The sequence below is a fragment of the Zootoca vivipara genome, chromosome Z1 (assembly GCF_965207765.1).
Source record: "Zootoca vivipara chromosome Z1, rZooViv2.hap1.1, whole genome shotgun sequence".
NCBI lineage: Eukaryota > Metazoa > Chordata > Lepidosauria > Squamata > Lacertidae > Zootoca > Zootoca vivipara.
In genome coordinates this window covers 5,065,491-5,074,996 of record NC_142583.1, presented here as the reverse complement: position 1 = coordinate 5,074,996, position 9,506 = coordinate 5,065,491, and the positions used below count along the sequence as shown (strand labels likewise).

The 9,506-nt window shown below is 43.7% G+C and overlaps 1 protein-coding gene across 3 annotated transcripts in view; it reads left to right on the top strand.

Moving 5' to 3' along the window:
• Positions 1-9,506, top strand: part of SH3BP2 (SH3 domain binding protein 2) — a 29,628-nt gene continuing 20,122 nt past the window's right edge. The window contains exon 1 of one of the 3 annotated variants that reach the window (XM_035113225.3): positions 1-308. The gene's annotated coding sequence lies outside the window, so the exon portion shown is untranslated. Of the gene's footprint in view, positions 309-799; positions 950-5,815; positions 5,896-9,506 lie in introns of those variants that run through there. The other 2 variants (XM_060279037.2, XM_088660835.1) reach the window with 2 other exon arrangements.

Sequence of the window (9,506 nt, the reverse complement as noted above, 5' to 3'; positions counted from 1 at the left end):
AGCCCGGTATCGGGCGTTGTGGGCCGGCAGCCACGAGGCGCCATTGCGGCGACGGGCGTCCGCGGCACCTCAAGTCTTCTTCTCGCGAAGGTGTCCCGGCCGCGCCGCCTCCGCCTTCCCTCCGCCGCGCTCCTGGCCGCGGAGAGGAGGAGCCGGGGCCGCCGGGTGCTGCGAGGGAGGCGCAAGTCTGCGCGCGAGGAGGAGCCGGGCGGGAAGGCGGAGGCGGCGAGGATGGCGGCTCCGGGGGGCTCCCGGCGCTGCCGCGGCGGGAAGAAGCGCCCCTGACGGGACTCTCGCTATGCCCGCAGGTAAGGAAGGCGGCGAGCGGCCTTTGCGCTCTGGAGAGCGGAGGCGACGGGACCGGCGGCAAGCGCAGCCCTCCTGCTCCCGCGCTGCTGCTGCTCGGCGTCGACGGGGGTTGACTGCGCTCGCGGCAGGTGCTCAGGCCGCCTCTCCCTCGGCGGCGTTTCCCAGGTGCGAGCCCGGAAAGCGGCAGCAGGCCCCGTGCATAGCTGCCAAGTTTTCCCTTTTCTCGCGAGGAAGCCTATTCAGCATAAGGGAATTTCCCTTAAAAAAGGGAGAACTTGGCAGCTATGGCCCCGTGTGGAAGCGAGCGCGGGACGGGCGCCAAGTTCCCCGCCTTCCCTCCTGGCGGGCGGGCCTGGTGGACTGCGCGCCATGGCCGCTTGAAGGCGTCTCCTCACACATGGGAAACGGCTCCTCCTCGGTCTCTCTTGGCTCGGGGAAGTTTCTTCCGCTTGTGGGAGCTGATAAGGCCAGCTCTGCCAGAAAGGCGGCCGAGGGAGGGACCGACTGCAGAGGGGAGATCTCCCGAGACTAGTGCGGGTGTCCGCCGCACACACACCCCGGTGCCCAACTAACTAACAGCAGCTTCTCAAACAGCAGGAGGTAGAAAATCAAGACGAAAATCAAACGCCCTGCAACTGCGGTAGATATATTTTATGAAATAAATAAAAATAAATTATATTGATAGCTCAACTTTTGTGATTTTTTTTTAAAAATATACCGGTATATATTCCAGAAGAAGCAGTCATCATCTTCAGTTTGAAGAAATGTGGCTTGATCTTTTTAGGCATCTGTACATAACCTTGACATTTAAGCTACTGCTGCGTTCTTGACATGGGGCAGTATTTGAAGGCTGTCTCTGGTACAAAAGAAAATGGGTCTCTACTAGGGTGTACCTTAACATACTGCTACATAATAATAATACTAATAATAATAATAATAATAATAATAATAAATTTATACCCCGCCCATCTGGCTGGGTTTCCCCAGCCACTCTGGGCGGCTTCCAACAGAAAAATAAAACACAATAATCTATTAAACATTAAAAGCCTCCCTGAACAGGGCTGCCTTCAGATGTCTTCTAAAAGTCTGGTAGTTGTTTTCCTCTTTGACATCTGTTGGGAGGGCATTCCACAGGGCAGGCGCCACCACCGAGAAAGCCCTCCTGCCTACAGGACCTTTACTGGATTCCTGACAGCTTCATGACTAGAAACCTGCTTAGAGAACTGTCCTCTTGCTTATGATTTTGATGTAGAGCACTGAGTTCTTTGTTTCCTGAAACTTCAGGTGATAGCAAGGAGAAGCCTCCTCTTGCTTGGGCTTACAAATCAAAGAACAGGAAATATTTCCATTAGTAAGTAGCCTTGCTTTGAAAGCTGAGAATTAGTGATCTTGCCACCAGTAACCTGAAAACCAAGCAAAATCTGCATTGGTTGTCCCCACGGCATCTTATAGTTGCAGTTGCTTCTCTTGCTTTTGCCTGGAGACGCAGGCAAGGTCTTGGAGAGACGTCTGAGGTATGGCCCTTGTTGGCTGGTGGCACCTAGCTCTGGAAAGCCAGCCCAGCCTGGTCAATAGGATAGAAATGCTACTTTTTAAAGGGTTGGATATGTGACTGCTGTTTTGTTTACAGGTAGGTAGCCGTGTTGGTCTGCCGTAGTCGAAACAAAATAAAAAAATTCCTTCCAGTAGCACCTTAGAGACCAACTAAGTTTGTCATTGGTATGAGCTTTCGTGTGCATGCACGAAATCTGAGGAAGTGTGCATGCACATGAAAGCTCATACCAATGACAAACTTAGTTGGTCTCTAAGGTGCTACTGGAAGGAATTATTTAATGCTGTTTTGTTGTTCAGTCCCTTCCTGGTGAAGAAGAGCATTAAACCAAGATGACTTTAGCAAATATTAGCTAGTCTAAAATATGCCATTTGGGTATAAGGTGCTTGTGAGGGTAGTTGGTAGGCAATTTAGACTCCAGTTTAGAAGAAAGCTGCCTTTCTCAAACCTGGATTTGTCAAGTCATTACAATCTGACTATTGCAACCTATATAGCCTAAAATATGAAAAAGAAGTTGTTATTTACAGCTCTCAAATTCTGTACATAGAATAGCACATCTGAGGAATGTCTATGAAGTCCCTGTCAGAATCCTATCCCTAGATACCTTTTTAAAAGCAGAAATTAGTTCTCCAAACCTGTCTGCAGGCCATACCCCATTCTGACACCGGCCTCTGCTCCATCCCCTCCAATGTCTTGATTGGTGAGCTTTTGGCAGCTGAGAAGCAGGGCCAGTGGAGTTGTGTAGTGCCAAGAGCCTGGTTGGAAACAGGGAGTAAATGCAATGTGATAGTGCTCTCCTCTTCCTGCACCTCCAGTTTGCTGCATTTCCTTTGGTTGTGCTGAGAAAGGGGCTTTTCCTCAAGCACGCAGTGAGGAAGCAAAGAAAGGAAGTCCCTTTTGTAGTGTGAAGTCTGTATGTTTGGGCTCTGACATTGCTAGTGTGCAACCCCTCATTCAGTACTGGTTCATTCCCGTCTGAATGTTTTTTTCCTCGGCATTTGTCAAGGGAAGATATCAAAACATTCCTAGAAACAAGAGATTCTGCAGATATTCTGTGAATGTCCCGGACACTGTAGAGCATATTCTCTTTCATTGCTCATTGTATAATACGCTCAGTCAACGTGTGCTGTCCCCTCTTTTGGGCGGTCTGGATCCCCAGCAAGGTGAAAGTATGGATTCTGCCTATCTGACGTTGACCAAAGGGTAATGGCAGGGGTAGCCGAGTTTTTGGTAGCAGTCCTCCAAGGAGCAGGTTAACAAGGAAAACCACAGATTCTACACACACACACACACACACACACACACACACACACACACACACATATAATCAGTCTATGTAGCCAACTGCTGCCTTTTTAATATATATTTCAAGGCTCTTATATGTTATTTTCTCTTTTATGGTTTTATTTGTAAAATGCCTAATAAAGGTTTGATAAGCTTTTCCAACAATAGCAAATGAATAAATAAATGCAGAGGAGTTTTAAGACTCCAGCCCAGCATTGGTGCCAGTGAACCATCATGCAAAAGGTTTTGCTTCTGGCGTGTCTTTGTGGTTGAAAGCAGAATGGCATACTAGTACTTGCACAGTCTATAAACATGGATGCGGGATAGTGTGAAATTGGAATAAGCTAGCATATTCTGATGGAAGGCTGCTGTTTGGATAACTGTTGCCTGTTGCCATATCTGTTTTGAAAAAATGAGGTGTGTGTGACTACAGGCATAATAGGGTCATGCTTCATTGAAGTGGGAACTGGCATGAGCGAGGTGAGGGGGGAAACCAGTATTTTCCTAGAGGTGAAGAAAAATGTAATTTGGGCAGAATTAGTTTGGAGGGACCCAGGTGGCGCTGTGGGTTAAACCACTGAGCCTAGGGCTTGCTGATCAGAAGGTTGGCGGTTCGAATCCCTATGACGGGGTGAGCTCCCGTTGCTTGGTCCCAGCTCCTGCCAGCCTAGCAGTTCAAAAGCACGTCAAAATGCAAGTAGATAAATGGGAACCGCTACAGCGGGAAGATAAACGGTGTTTCCATGTGCTGCTCTGGTTTGCCAGAAGCAGCTTTGTCATGCTGGCCACATGACCTGGAAGCTATACGCCGGCTCCCTCGGCCAATAATGCGAGATGAGCGCACAACCCCAGAGTCGGTCACAACTGGACCTAATGGTCAGGGGTCCCTTTACCTTGTTTGGAGGTAAGAGTTTTTAGAAGAAGAAATCTGGTGAGAACTGTATTCTGCCAGAAAATAAATTTTCAAGGAATCTGGGGAAGATGAACATGTAAAAAGAAAATATTTTTATTATAGGAAATTGTAATTGGGCTTTTATGTATAAGATCTTTGCTGAATCAGTTCAAAATTCATTTGAGTCATCAATACGGATGCTGGACAATACGGATGTAGAGACAGATACAGATATTCCCTGTTTGCTTGTTTGGTCAGTGCTCAGGAATGTACTTCCTTGAAGTGAATGGAATCCACATTCATTCATCGACACTGTTTTAAGTGAATATTTTAAGTAATTAATATTGTAATTTTTGGCTTGCTGCTTTACTTGATGTTTCCTAACACTATTCTCATGAAGCACAATAGAGGTTTAGAACCATGAGGGGATATGGCTGGGCGTTAGCTGCTTCATTTACTTTAAAATAGAATGCACATGGAGGTAAATAACACAAAGTACAGTATTTGTTTTTGGCTGAGAGAAGGGTTTGAAAGTCAATGATGTATATACAGGTGTCTCTTTGCTTTTCTTATTTCTGAGATGGTGTTGGCTGGTAAAGGCAGTCTGTATGAACAGTCTTGTGTCTTTTCAGAAGCTAATCCCATTGAATTTAGTGAGACTTACTCCAAGGTAAAAGGGGTTAGGATTTCAGCCTTAATCTTCCTCCTATTGTGAAAACCAATGGAATTGACCACTCATTATTACATGGAAAAGAATAATCTCTCAATATCTGTGGATTTTGTTTGTGATCTTCCATTAAAGTCCTAGCCTCTTTGTCGGCGGGGGGAGAACCATCCTCATTTGACTACCCATATTTGACCACCATATACAAAAGTATAATTAAATCTAAAATTTCTTTTCTCCCCTTCCTTGCATTTTTCTCTGACATAACTAAACTTGACCAACCCTGATGCCCAAGTGAGAGAAGTGAGCTAGGATGACAAATTTATAGTGAACTGTGAAATCAAGATAGTGAGAATGGCTGCAGTATCCCCACTTACCTGGGAGTAGATTAGGTTTACAGTCATAAATGGCTTTGTGGTGAGCAATTAACCACTTCATTAACTGTGCGTTTAAGGTGTCAGAAGGCTCTTTGCTGTTTTTCCTGAAAAAGAGTAACAGGGCTACTTTCTGAAAATTCATTAACTTTGAAAGGGAGCATGCAGGGAAATAGATTCATTTGTAAATATTGAATTAATATGAGATATGCATGTCTATTGTGTGCTATTTTTAAAAAATCACATATGTGTAAAATATAACAAATATACTTAATTCAAACTGCATATATTTTCGCACCAGTGGATGACACAACAGAACACAGACTTGCACAAAATAAAGCAATTGCAGTGAACTTGAAATACCACATGAAAGTGTAAATGATAATCAGAAAGGTTGAGGCATGTTCATATATCGCTCTTCATCAAGCAGCCTTTTTCCAGCTGTAGCTTGCCCGGTGCTTCTACAAGCTCACAAGGAGGGTGTGAAGCTAATGACGATATTTTCCTTTTTGTCCTTAGCTTCTGGTATTCAGAGGTATTATGCCTCTGAATGCAGTAGATTCATTTAGTGTACATGGGTAATAGCTGTTCATTGATATGCTATGAATTTGTCTGATCCTCTTTAAAGCCATTAACATAGTGGTCATTGCCACAGCTTGTGAATTCACTTCTATAAGATGAGAGGAGAAATAACATGTGCAGTGTTACACTCATTCCCCCTCCTCTTGCTTCCAGAACCATGGAAAGCCAGGGTGGGGGTGCTGAAGGAAAGAGAAGCAATTCAGAGCACAGCGTACTGTGGTGGTGTAGCAAATAAAAGGTAAAGGCGTTTGATGTTTGGTGCTCAGGCCGTAGCTCTGCTTTGTACTAACTTAGACAAGTTGCCTGTCTCCATCTTAGCCCAGCATTTTAGCAGCAGTCAGTTAAATGTCTCTAGGAAGCTTACAAGCAGAGCATGAGAGCAACTGCAGTCTCCTGACTCCTAAGAGGAACTTTGTGTGGGTGAGACTGAGGGGTTGGATAGCTTGGCAGGATAAGTGTGACTTGGACAAGCCCCACATTTTGGGAGCACCAGCTGGCACTGCATTAAACTATGAGCGCTGTAGATTGGAATAAGTGTTCCAGCTTTTACAAAATACAGCCCCAGATTATAGATGGATAGGTGATATGATTTTCATAATGTTGGGCAAAGGGTGGCAATGAAAAGAACACTCTATTTCTCTGTTTTGGTGTCAGCTGTAAAGCTACCATTTTGGTCATAAACTGGAGTGCCATAGCATTATCATTGTATAAACTTTCCATGTGGATGTGGAGAAAGAGTTTGCTGTGCCCACACGTGGGGTAAACGAGTGAATCTTTATATGGTACAGATCCTTGAGACAGTGCATATGAATTTATTTTTAATAGTTTTAAAAATTCAAATACTGAGCAACGCTGGGCCAACTTTTTGCCAGAAATGTTCCTGGAGATAATACAGCCTTTTGATAAGGGTTTCTGCTCTATTCATGGAGCTTTTACTTGAGGGCTTTAATTGCTAGCTGTTGGGCGAATAGTCCCTTTGTTAGATCATTATGAGAAAGCTAGAGCTTGCAGATTAAATTGTGGATGTATTCTGACTGTGGCAGATAGTGAAAGAGCAAGAACGGGGTGGGGTGGGGCTGGCTCATGTAGAACAGCACCAAGAAATTATTATATACTTTCACTGTGTAGTAGACATCAATGAAAAACATGTTTTTCATAGGACACCGTGTTATATAAATATGCAGAAAAAGAAACAAGTGAACAAAGCTTGTAGGAAGAGTGTCAGGAGGGCTAAAGCATAGAATGAGGCTTGGTGTGTGAGAGATGCTCATAAGAAGACTGATTTTTTACTGTGTTCAAAGCAAGAGAAAGAACAAGGAAATAGTAGCTTTGCTGGAGAAATGTGGCACAAGGTGCGTTTTCTGCCCTGGGCTCCTTTGGGAGGAAGGGTGGGGTAGAAATGTAATGAATAAAATAATGAATAATAACTTCTACTTTGCCTCAGTTTTCTCCCACGAGGATAACTGTGTTCTACCCAGCAAAAATATAGCAAATTAACAAGGGAGAGTGCTGCGGTCCAATTTGGGTAAAGCAGTATGGGAGCAGCTAGCAGCCTCTCTAAATGAATCCAGGGTTTGACAATTACTCAAGGAACTAAAGCTGTAATCTCAGAGCCTCTGTCCATTCAAGTTTTCAGAATTCTTAGAGAACAAGAGAAGTAGAGGCAAGTAAATCCCTCCCTCTACGGTACAAAGAGAGGGAAAGAGGACCCAGGCAACTGCTGTGTCAATAGCATAATGTCAATAATGTCAATAGTTGGAAATGTTCTTGCTAATCTGATAACCCTGGTAGTCTTTACTTGGACTTTGTCATTTTAAGGCAGGGGTGGCCAACTTCCAATAGATTGCGATCTACTCACAGAGTTAAAAACTGGCAGTGATCTACCCCCTTTTGGGGAGTTCAGGTCAAAGTTGAGCTTTTTTTTTTAGGAAGGAAAGCCCTGTTTTGGGGGTTCACGTAAAAGTTGTTGAGCTTCTTTAGGAAGGAGGAAAGCGACATTGAACTTTTTTTTAGGAAGGAAAGCCCTATTTTTGGTGGTTCAGGTCATTTTAGGGGTGCAGGGCAAAGGTGTTGAGTTTTTTTAGGGGAGCCAAAGTTCTTTAGCTTTTTGGGGGGAGAGCCAGTGATCTACCACAGACGTCCAGTGATCTACCGGTAGATCACGATCTACCTGTTGGACATGCCTGTTTTAAGGCATTGTGGAACTGTACTCATTATATCTGCCTATTTTATGGTTTTGTTTTTCACCTTTTAATTTTAATCTGCTGTTATAATTCTTCTCTCTGTTTTATGTACATCATAAAATGATATTTTAAAAACTTTGAAAAAGAAAGAAAGCTGGAATTAGAAAAGTACATGTATTACAAAGAGCTGGCTAGGGTTTCTCAACAAGAATTTATGCCTGAGTAACTGTATCTTCTTTTTAAATATAGTTACTAGCCTGGTAGATAAGGAGAATGCTGTAGATTCACAAGGTATACCTTGTGAAAAGTCTTCTCCCCCACCCATACTATTGTTGACGAGCTGGCAAAATGTGGGCAAGATTGTGCTATTGTTAAGTGAATTTGCAGCTGTTTGGTAAGCTATGGTAAGCTGTTTGGTAAGAGTGCTCATCTGTGGTGAGAATTGACAAGTTGTGTGCCATAGGAGTCTGTCTTGGGCCCAGTGGCTTTCAACATACAGTGGTGCCTCGCTTAACGAATGCCTTGCTTAACGAAATTTCCACTTAACGAAAGGATTTTTCAAGCGGAGATTGCCTCGCTAGACGAATTTGTTTTATGAAAAATTCGTCTAGCAAATCGTGGTTTCCCATAGGAATGCATTGAAATTCAATTAATGCGTTCCTATGGGCAAAAAAAATAAATTCAAAAAACAATTTCAATGCATTCCTATGGGATTTGCTAGACGAATTTTTCGTTATAAGAAAAGACCCGTGGAACGAATTAAATTCGTCTAGCAAGGCACCACTGTAGTGGATAAATGACATGGATGAAGGAGTAGAGGGAATCCTTATCAAATTTGCAAGTGACATCAAACCGGTAGAGGTACCTAACAGCCTTAAAGACAGAAACAAGATTTCAGAATGATCATGATGGGATGGAGAACTGGGCCAAAAGTAAAGTTTGGTCTAACAGATTATATAAAGTTCTGCATTTGGTTAGGTAGAATCAGGTGGACAAATGTTGAATGGAATATACTGGGCTTTATTTACAACAGTGCATGTGGGAAGGGGTTTTAGTAGACCACAAGTTAAAGGTGAGTCACCAGGGCAATGTGATAGCTAAGAAAGTTAATGTAACTCTATGCTTCATCAACAGAATTATAGGCACCAGATCATTAGAAGTAATGACACCATTTTATTCTGCTTTGGTCCAATCTCACCTAGAATTCTGTGCCCAAACTGGGTACCGTGGTTTTAGAAGGATATCAATGCGGGGGCACTGGAATGTGTCTGGAGGAGTGTGATAAAGTTTCTGAAGGCCCTGGAAAGATTAAAGGAGTTGTATACATTTGGCCTGAAAAAGAAATGAAGAGGCAACTTGATAGCTATCTTTCAACATTTGAAGGTGTTATGAGTTCAAGTGTGTGTGTGTCAGTGTTAGTGTGTTACACAGGGTGCCAGACCCCTCTAATCCCTGGATCCAGAAGAAATGTTAACATCTATTCAAGCCAAGCTTGCTTCCTGGCAAATGATTGCCTGGGAGATGGGCCATTTAAGGGAGCAAAGGATTAAGGAGCTCTGTGTGAGACAGCAAATGGGGGGGCTCCCACAACAGACAAAGCTGAATTTGACACGGAGTTTTGGGGCTGTGATGTTAACTTAGAAATAAAGCAGCAAGCAGAAGAGAG